Source organism: Moschus berezovskii, chromosome 14 (genome assembly GCF_049115385.1).
Source record: "Moschus berezovskii isolate FMDL1 chromosome 14, NW_MosBer_1.0, whole genome shotgun sequence".
Taxonomy (NCBI): Eukaryota; Metazoa; Chordata; class Mammalia; order Artiodactyla; family Moschidae; genus Moschus; species Moschus berezovskii.
Window position 1 is genome coordinate 585602 of NC_142473.1, and position 10668 is coordinate 596269.

Genomic DNA, 10668 nt, shown 5'->3' on the forward strand with positions numbered 1-10668 from the left:
ATTTGTTCATTTTTGCTTTTATTTCTAATATTCTGGGAGGTGGGTCATGGAGGATCCTGCTGTGGTTTACTCAGAGAGAGTTTTGCCTATGTTCTCCTGTAGGAGTTTTATATTTTCTGGTGTTACATTTAGCTCTCTAATCCATTTTGAGTTAATTTTTGTGTATGGTGTTAGGAAGACGTGAGAGACGCCGGCCCCGGTGGTGCAGACGCGACAGACGCCGGCCCCAGCACAACCTACTACGCAAAGAAGCGCGGCCAAGAGGAGCTACCCCATGCCTGAGACCAGGGCCAGCGGCCGAGAGGAGCTACCCCACGTCCAATTGGCGGTGGCTGCGCGTGTGCAGGAGAGCCGAGAGGAGCTACTCCACGTTCAAGGTCAGGAGGGCAGCCTTGAGGAGATACCCCTTATCAAAGGTAAGGTGCAGCGGCTGCGCTTTCTTGGAGCAGCTGTGAAGAGATATCCCACACCCAAGGTAAGAGAAACCCAAATAAAATGGCAAATATTGCGAGGGGGCATCAGAGGGCAGACACACTGAAATCATAATCACAGGAAAATAGTCGATCTGATCACATGGACCACAGCCGAATGTGGTCCACTGGAGATGGGAATGGCGAACCACTTCAGTATACTAGCCTTGAGAACCCCATGAACAGTATCAAAGGGCAGAATGATAGGATACCAAATGAGGAATTCCCCAGGACGGTAGGTGCCCAGTATGCTACTGGAGATCAGTGGAGAAATAACTCTAGAAGGAAGGAAGGGATGAAGAAAAAGCAAAACCAATACCCAGTTGTTGATGTGACCGGGGATAGAAGCAAGGTCCGGTGCTGTAAAGAGCAATATTGCATAGGAACCTGGAATGTTAGGTCCATGAATCAAGGCAAATTGGAAATGGTCAAACAGGAGATGGCAAGAGTGAACATAGACATTCTAAGAATCAGTGAATTAAATGGACTGGAATGGGTGAATTTAACCCAGATGACCATTATATCTACTACTGTGGACAGGAATCCCTGTGAAGAAATGGAGTAGCCATGATGGTCAACAAAAGAGTCTGAAATGCAGTACTTGGATGCAATCTTAAAAACGACATAATGATCTCTGTTTGTTTCCAAGGCAAACCATTCAATATTGCTGTAATCCAGTCCTATGCCCCAAAGAGTAACGCTGAAGAAGCCAAAGTTGAACGGTTCTATGAAGACCTACAAGACTTTTTAGAACTAACACCCAAAAAAGATGTCCTTGTCATTATACGGGACTGGAATGCAAAAGTAGGAAGTCAAGAAACACCTGGAGTAACAGGCAAATTTGGCCTTGGAGCACGGAATGAAGCAGGCAAAGGCTAATAGAGTTTTGTCAAGAGAACGCACTGGTTATAGAAAACACCCTCTTCCGAAAACACAAGAGAAGACTCTACACATGGACATTACCAGATGGTCAACACCGAAATCAGATTGATTATATTCTTTACAGCCAAAGATTGAAAAGCTGTATACAGTTAGCAAAAACAAGACCAGGAGCTGACTGTGGCTCAGATCATGAACTCTTTATTGCCAAATTCAGACTGAAATCGAAGAAAGTAGGGAAAACCACTGGACCATTCAGATATGACCTAAATCAAATCCCTTATGATTATACAGTGAAAGTGAGAAATAGATTTAAAGGACTAGATCTGATAGAAAGAATGCCTGATGACCTCTGGATGGAGGTTTATGACATTGTACAGGAGACAGGGACCAAGAACATCCCCATGGAAAAGAAATGCAAAAAAGAAAGTGGCTGTCTGAGGAGGCATTCTAAATAGCTGTGAAAAGAAGAGAAGCGAAAAGCAAAGGAGAAAAGGAAAGATAGAAGCATCTGAATGCAGAGTTCCAAAGAATAGCAAGGAGAGATACGAAAGCCTTCCTCAGCGATCAATGCAAAGAAATAGAGGAAAACAACAGAATAAGAAAAACAAGAGATCTCTTTAAGAAAATTAGAGATTCCAAGGGAATATTTCATGAAAAGATGGTCTCGATAAAGGATAGAAATCATATGGACCTAACAGAAGCAGAAGATATTAAGAAGAGGTGGCAAGAATACACAGAAGAACTGTACAAAAAAGATCTTCACGACCAACATAGTCATGATAATGTGATCACTGACCTAGAGCCAGACATCTTGGAATGTGAAGTCAAGTGGGCCTTAAAAATCATCACTACGAACAAACCTAGTGGAGGTGATGGAATTTCAGTTGAGTTATTTCAAGTCTTGAAAGATGATGCTGTGAAAGTGCTGCAGTCAATATGAGAGCAAATTTGGAAAACTCAGCAGTGGCCACAGGACTGGAAAATGTCAGTCTTCATTCCAATCACAAAGAAAGGCAATGCCAAAGAATGCTTAAACTACCGCACAATTACACTCATCTCACACGCTAGTAAAGTCATGCTCAAAATTCTCCAAGCCAGGCTTCAGCAACATGTGAACCGTGAACTCCCAGATGTTCAAGCAGGTTTTAGAAAAGGCAGAGGCACCAGAGATCAAATTGCCAACATCCGCTGGATCATGGAGAAAGCAAGAGAGTTCCAGAAAAATATCTATTTCTGCTTCATTGACTATGCCAAAGCCTTTGTGTGGATCACAATAAACTGTGGAACATTCTGAAAGAGATGGGAATACCAGACCACCTGATCTGTCTCTTGAGAAACCTGTATGCAGGTCGGGAAGCAACAGTCAGGACTGTACATGGAACAACAGACTGGTTCCAAATAGGAAAAAGAGTACGTCAAGGCTGTATATTGTCACCTTGCTTATTTAACTTCTATGCAGAGTACATCATGAGGAACGCTGTGCTGGAAGAAGCACAAGCTAGAATCAAGATTGCTGGGAGAAATATCATTAACCTCAGATATGCAGATGACACTATCCTTATGGCATAAAGTGAAGAGGAACTCAAAAGCCTCTTGATGAAAGTGAAAGGGGAGAGTGAAAAGGTTGGCTTGAAGCTCAACATTCAGAAAACGAAGATCATGGCATCTGGTCCCATCACTTCATGGGAAATAGATGGAAAAACAGTGGAAACGATGTCAGACTTTATATTTTTGGGCTCCAAAGTCACTGCAGATGCTGATTTCAGCCATGAAATTAAAAGACGCTTACTCCTTGGAAGGAAAGTTATGACCAACCTAGATAGCATATTAAAAAGCAAAGACATTGTTTTGCCAACAAAGGTCCATCTAGTCAAGGCTATTGTTTTTCCCATGGTCATGTATGGATGTGAGAGTTGGACTGTGAAGAAGGGTGATCTCCGAAGAATTGATGCTTTTGAACTGTGGTGTTGGAGAAGACTCTTGAGAGTCCCTTGGACTGCAAGGAGATCTAATTAGTCCATGCTAAAAGAGATCAGTCTTGGGTGTTCATTGGAAGGACTGATGTTGATGCTGAAACTCCAATACTTGGGCCACCTCATGCAAAGAGTTGACTCACTGGAAAAGACTCTGATATTGGGAAAGGTTGGGGGTGGGAGGAGAAGGGGACAAAATAGAATGAGATGGCTGGATGGTATCACCGACTCGATGGACATGAGTTTGAGTGAACTCCGGGATTTGGTGATGGACAGGGAGGCCTGGCGTGCTGTGATTCATGGGGTGGCAGAAAGTCGGACACGACTGAGCGACTGAACTGAACTGAACTGTTAGGAAGTGTTCTAGTTTCATTCTTTTACATGTGTCTGACCAGTTTTCTCAGCACCGCTTGTTAAAGAGACTGTTTTTTCTCCATGTTATATTCTTGGCTCTTTTGTCAAATATAAGGTGTCCATAGGTGGGTGGATTTATCTCTGGGTTTTCTATTTTGTTTCATTGATCTATATTTCTGTCTTTATTCCAGTACCATACTGTTTTGACGACTGTGAATTTGTAGTAGAGCCTGAAGTCTGGCAGGTTGATTCCTCCAGTTCCATTCTTCTTCCTCAAGATTGCTTTGGCTCTTCGAGGTTTTTTGTATTTCCATACAAATTGTGAGATTATTTGTCTAGTTCTGTGAAAAATATCGTTGGTAGCTTGATGGGGATTGCGTTGATTGTATAAATTACTTTGGGTAGTATACTCATTTTAACAATATTTATTATTCCAATCCATGAGCAAGGTATATTTCTCCATCTATCAATGTCGTCTTTGATTACTTTCAGCAGTGTTTTATAGTTTTCTATGTACTGGTCTTTTGTTTCCTTAGGTAGATATAATCCTAAGTATTTAATTCTTTTTGTTGCAACAGTGAACGGAACAGTTTCCTTAATTTCTCTTTCTATTTTCTCATTATTATTGGATAGGAATGCAAGGGATTTCTGTATGTTGATTTTATATTCTGCAACTTTACTGTATTCATTGATTAGCTCTAGTACTTTTCTCGTAGGGTCTTTAGGTGTTTTTTTTTTTTTTTTTGTATAGGATCATGTCATCATCGAATAGTGAAAGTTTTACTTCTTCTTTTCCAATTTGTTTTCCTTTCATGTCTTTTTCTTCTCTGATTGCTGTGGCCAAAACTTCCAGAAGTATTTTGAACAGTAGTGGTGAGAGTGGACACCCTTGTAATGTTCCTGACTTTAGGGGAAATGCTTTCAGTTTTTCACCATTGAGGATAATGTTTGCTGTGGGTTTGTCATATATAACTTTTATTATGTTGAGGTATATCCCTTCTATTCCCACTTTCTGAAGGTTTTTGTTTTTATCATAAATGGATATTGAATTTTTTCAAAGGCTTTCTCTGCATCTATTGAGATAATCATATGATTTTTATTTTTCAATTTGTTAATGTAATGTATTACATTGATTGATTTGTGGATACTGAAGAATCATTGCATTCCTTTGATAAAGCCCACTTGGTCATGATGTATGATCTTCTTAATGTGTTGGATTCTGATTGCTAGAATTTTGTTAAGGATTTTTGCATCTATGTTCATCAGTGATATTGGCCTTTTTTTTCTTTTTTGTGGGATATTTACTAGGTTTTAGTATTAGGGTGATGTTGGTCTCATAGAATGAGGAATTTTCCGAGAAATTGTGAGGAATTAGGAATTTAGAATTAGAAATTGAGGAATTTAGAATTAGAAATTGAGGAATTAGGAATTTTCCCTTCCTCAGCAATTTTCTGGAAGAATTTTGGTAGAATAAGTGTTCAGTTCAGTTCAGTCTCTCAGTCGGGACTGACTCTTTGCGATCCCATGAATCACAGCACACCAGACCTCCCTGTGCATCATCAACTCCCGGAGTTCACTCAAACTCCTGTTGGTGATGCCATCCAGCCATCTCATTCTCTGTCGTCCCCTTCTCCTAAGCTCTTCTCTAATTTTTGGAAGAATTCAGCTGTGACGCCATCTGGACCTGCACTTTTGTTTGCTCAAAGATTTCTGATTACATCTTCTATCTCCATGCTTGTGATAGGTCTGTTACTATTTTCTATTTCTTCCTGGTTCAGTTTTGGAAAGTTGTACTTTTCTAAGAATTTGTCCATTTCTTCCAAGTTATCCATTTTATTCCAATATAATTGTTGATAGTATTCTCTAATAATCTTTTTTATTTCTGTGTTATCGGTTGTGATCTCTCCATTTTCATATCTAATTTTATTTTAAAATTCGAAATTCTTTATCAGGTAGGTTCCCTATGTCTTCCTCTTTTGTTTTTGTTGGTGGGCATTTATCCTGTTCCTTTACTTGCTGGTATTTCTCTGCCTCTTCATCTTACTTATATAGCTGTGCTTGGGGTAGCCTTTCCGTCTTCTGACGGTGGAGTTCTCTTAATTATATAATTTCCTCGCTGTGTGTGGGTTTGGACAGATGGCTTGTCAAGGTTCCCTGGTTAAGGAAGCTTGTGTCAGTGTTCTGGTGGGTGGAGCTGGATTTCTTCTCTCTGGAGTGCAATGAAGTGTCCAGTAATGAGTCTGAGATGTCAGTGGGTTTGGAGTGACTTTGGGCAGCCTGTATATTGAAGTTCAGGGCTATTTTCCTGTGTTTCTGGAGAATTTGTGTGGTATATCTTTCTCTGCAGCTTGTTGACTCTTGAGTGGTGCCTGCTTTCAGTGTATGTATGAAGGCATTTGATGAGCTCCTATCAGTTAATGTTCCCTGGAACAGGAGATCTCTGGTGTTCTCAGGCTTTGGAATTAAGCCTCTGCCTCAAGTTTTCAGTCTTATTCTTGCAGTAGGCTCAAGACTTCTCCATCTGTCACATCCAAGGCAGTTCTTTTTGTTTAAGCTCTTCTGTTTGTTGTCTATTCCGTGTCTAATTTCCACCCTGATACACGGGGACGGTGGTGGACATTTTAATAGGTTCACCTGTTCAGACGTGCATTGATGAGGGAGGGACAATTTCTCGGCTACACTGGGATTGCCCCCGCTCACAGCATGTGTGCTTTCCCTGTTTATGCTGCTCAGGCTCTAGTTTGCTCTGTCTGGAACTGTCCGCGGCCAGCACTTCCCAGGTCTGAGTGGCTCAGGTTCTGGTTCTTGGGTACTCCACAAAGGCGCAGACCTCGTTGGGCCTGCGTTTTGTACCTTCCCTGGTCCGAGCAGCTCAGGTGACCAGGCGTTTTGTGAACACGGTCATTGAGACTTATCACCTCCCCAGTCCCTGCCGCTCAGTTTTCTGGGTGTACAACCGGCGCACATTCTCAGGCAGATATCGACCAGCCTGAACCCAAGAAGTCTTGGTTAGCAAGGAAACCTGCCTGTAGCTTGGTATGGGAAGCCTCTTTTGGGCCATGGTTTCCCCTTCTGGGGCTGGCTGCCCTCCCTGCTTGTCCCGGCAGGGGATGGGGGATAGGCAGTTCGCAACCAGCTCACTCTGCTCAGTCCTTTTTTTCTCTGAGCAGGGCTGGCAGAGTCTTAGGGTTGGGCTTTTCTCCTTTTCGCAGGGTTCTCACCTTTTAGCTGCACAGTCAACTTAGCTGTCTCCCGTTAACGCCCTCAGATTGCCCTCAAGGTGTTCAGGTTTGGTAGTCTCTCTAAGCGCTGCCTCCACGCCTCCCTGCCCAACCCCCGTTTCTTCTCCGCTGAGAGTTTCCTCTGAGCACTTAGTCTGTGGGATTTAATCCTTTATTTCTTTTCTCTCCCAGTTAAGTGGCCCTCTGAGGTTCCAAGGTTGGCCACAGACTCGCCAGTGATTGTTTCCAGGCGATTGGAAACCTCTCTTTATTTTAAGCCTCCATTCCCAGGATGGAGCTCCATCTCTCCCTCTTTTGTCTCTCTTTTTATCTTTTATACTCTTTCCTACCTCCTTGTGAAGACAATTGGTTGCTTTTCTGGCAGCCTGATGTCTTCTGACAGCATTCAGAAGTTGTTTTGTGGAATTTACTCAGCGTTCAAATGTTCTTATGCTGAATTTGTGGGGGAGAAAGTGGTCGCCCCATCCAATTCCTCTGCCATCTGCTATCCTTCCCCCCATTTCATAATTATTAATATATATCTTACATATTGCGGTTTTCCAGTGTTGGGTGCAAATATATTTATGATTGTTATACTTTCTTTTTGGATTGATCCTTTGATCATCATGTAGTGTCTTTTTTGTCTCTTTCCACAGCCTTTGTTTAAGTCTAATTATCTGATATGAGCATTGGGACTCCTGCTTTCTTTTTGTCTCTATTTGCATGGAATATATTTTTCCAACCCTTCCCTTTCAGTCTGTATGTGTCCCTCTTTTAGAGATGGGTTTCATGCAGACAACATATATAGGGGTCTTGTTTTTGTATACATTCAGCCAGTATTTGTCTTTTGGTTGGGGCATTCAACCCATTTACATTTAAGGTAATTATTGATATGTGAACAGTGAACTTCCAGATGTTCAAGCAGGTTTTAGAAAAGGCAGAGGCACCAGAGATCAAATTGTCAACACCCGCTGGATCATGGAGAAAGCAAGAGAGTTTCAGAAAAAACATCTATTTCTGCTTCATTGACTATGCCAAAGCCTTTGACTGTGTGGATCACAATAAACTGTGGAAAATTCTAAAAGTGATGGGAATACCAGAACACCTGACCTGCCTCTTGAAAAAACCTGTATGCAGGTCAGGAAGCAAACGTTAGACCTGTACATGGAACAACAGACTGGTTCCAAATAGGTAAAGGAGTACGTCAAGGTTGTATATTGTCACCCTGCTTCTTTAACTAATGTGCCAAATACATATGAGGAACGCTGGGCTGGAAGAAGCACAGGCTGGAATCAAGATTCCTGGGAGAAATATCAATAACCTCAGATATGCAGATGACACTACCCTTATGGCAGAAAGTGAAGAGGAACCCAAAAGCCTCTTGAGGAAAGTGAAAGAGGACAGTGAATAGGTTGGCTTGAAGCTCAACATTCAGAAAACGAAGATCATGGCATCTGGTCCCATCACTTCATGGGAAATAGATGGGGAAACAGTGGAAGCAGTGTCAGACTTTATATTTTTGGGCTCCAAAATCACTTCAGATGCTGATTGCAGCCATGAAAATAAAAGACGCTTACTCCCTGGAAGGAAAGTTATGACCAACCTAGATAGTATATTAAAAAGCAGAGACATTACTTTGCCTACCAAGGTCCATCTAGTCAAGGCTATGGTTTTTCCCGTGGTTATGTATGGATGTGAGAGTTGGACTGTGAAGAAAGCTGATCGCAGAAGTATTGATGCTTTTGAACCGTGGTGATTATTTCCTTCCCGATTTTAGGGAACATTTCAACTATCATCACCTCAACTATTTTCTAATAGACCTTCTTTTTGTCTTCGTCTTCTGGGACTCCTATGATTTGAATGTTGGGGCATTTAACATTGTCCCTGAGGTCTCTGACATTGTCCTCATATCTTTTAATTCATTTTTCCTCTCTCTGTTTCATTTATTTCTACCATTCTATCTTCTATCTCACTTATCCTATTTTCTGCCTGTCTTATTCTACTGTTGGTTCCATTCAGAATGTTTTGGATCTCAGCTATTGCATTATTCCTTATATATTGACTCTTTTTTATTTCTTCAAGTTGCTTGTTAAACATTTCTTACATCTTCTCCATCCTTGTCTCCAGGCTACTTACTGTAACTCCATTTAGATTTTGGATAATTTTCACTCTCATTATTTGAAATTTTTTATCAGGAAGATTCCCTATCTCTTCCTCTTTTGTTTGGGTTGATTGACATTTATTTGTTTATCTGAATGTGAAGAGTTTGAGGAGGCAACCACACGTTTGCTTACTCACAAAGCAAGGCAGAGGAAACATGTTGAAATTACACAGGATGCTGGCTGTTTCCCCATAACAATGCAAGGTCATGAATTAACCCACTCTAAATGCCTACTGCAGCCCCTCTTATTTCATAGAACACCCCTTCCCACAACTATGGCGAAGGCTTCCATGGCTGAGAAGAATATACAGGTGCCAGGAGTGGAGCCAACTCAGATCTGGCTTACATCGGAAAAGGTTGAGAGCAGCCATTATCAGTGCTTATTGAGGTGGCACAGTGGGAGTATCTGGAAATCTGACTGGTGTGCTGGCACTGTCCCAGTATGCAGTCAAGCCCATATTGGGTACCCCTTCTTCTCCAGTACTTCTTTCGTTGGGACAAAATTTCCAATCCTGGAAGGGGTATAGCACACACTTACATGAAATGAAATCAGCATATACCTGAAATTTAGCACTTTTGTACCATCAACTGGATACTCAACCTATCTCACCAATAGTAAGGGTTGCCTACTGAGCACAGGAGAAGTCCAGGCTCATACCTGGCAATGGTTCTGACCCCTCTATCTCTAGCCCCACCTCTCACAACTGTGAGAGTTGCCAATACACCAGAAGCAAAATTAATCTTGAACGTAAAATTATGGAAATTGCCCAATAGGAAAAGCAAAATGAAAAATAAGTTTAAAAGGAGAACATTTTAAGAGAATTCTAGATAACATCAAGTAAGCTAACATTCACTTTATTGGGGTCGTAGAAGGAAAAGACAATGGCAAGCCACTCCAGTACTCTTGCCTAGAAAATCCCATGGATGGAGGAGCCTGGTAGGCTGCAGTCCGTGGGGTCGCTAAGGGTCGGACACTACTGAGCGACTTCACTTTCACACATTGGAGAAGGAAATGGCAACCCACTCCAGTGTTCTTGCCTGGAGAATCCCAGGGACGGGGGAGCCTGGTGGGCTGCCATCAGTGGGGTCACACAGAGTCGGACACGACTGAAGTGACTTAGCAGCAGAAGGAAAAGAGAGAGAGAAAGGGGTGAAAAATGTATATTCAACGTGCTGAAAGGGAAAAACTTGCAACCTATAATACTCGACCCAGCAAGATTATCATCCAGAATTGGAGAGAAGAATTTCTCAGACAAGCAAATGCTAAGAGCTTATCCATACTAAACCAACTCAGAAGGAAATATTAAAGAGTCTTTTCTAAGTGGAAAAAGAAGTAAAAATATACAGAGGAGGGAAAAACTCCCACCAGTACACAAAAACACATAGTAAATTCTGTGGATCAACCAATTAGATAATCTAGTATGAAAATTAAAAGACAAGTGAATTGCACATTAAATGCTAACTATATTAAACACCCTATTACATCAATGGACAGAGCATCATGGTAGAAAAGCAGTAAGAAAACTGCAGTCTTAAATTACAGATTAGAGTAGTTGAACTTAATAGATACCTACAGCATTTCTTGTTGTTCTTCAGTAACTAAGTGG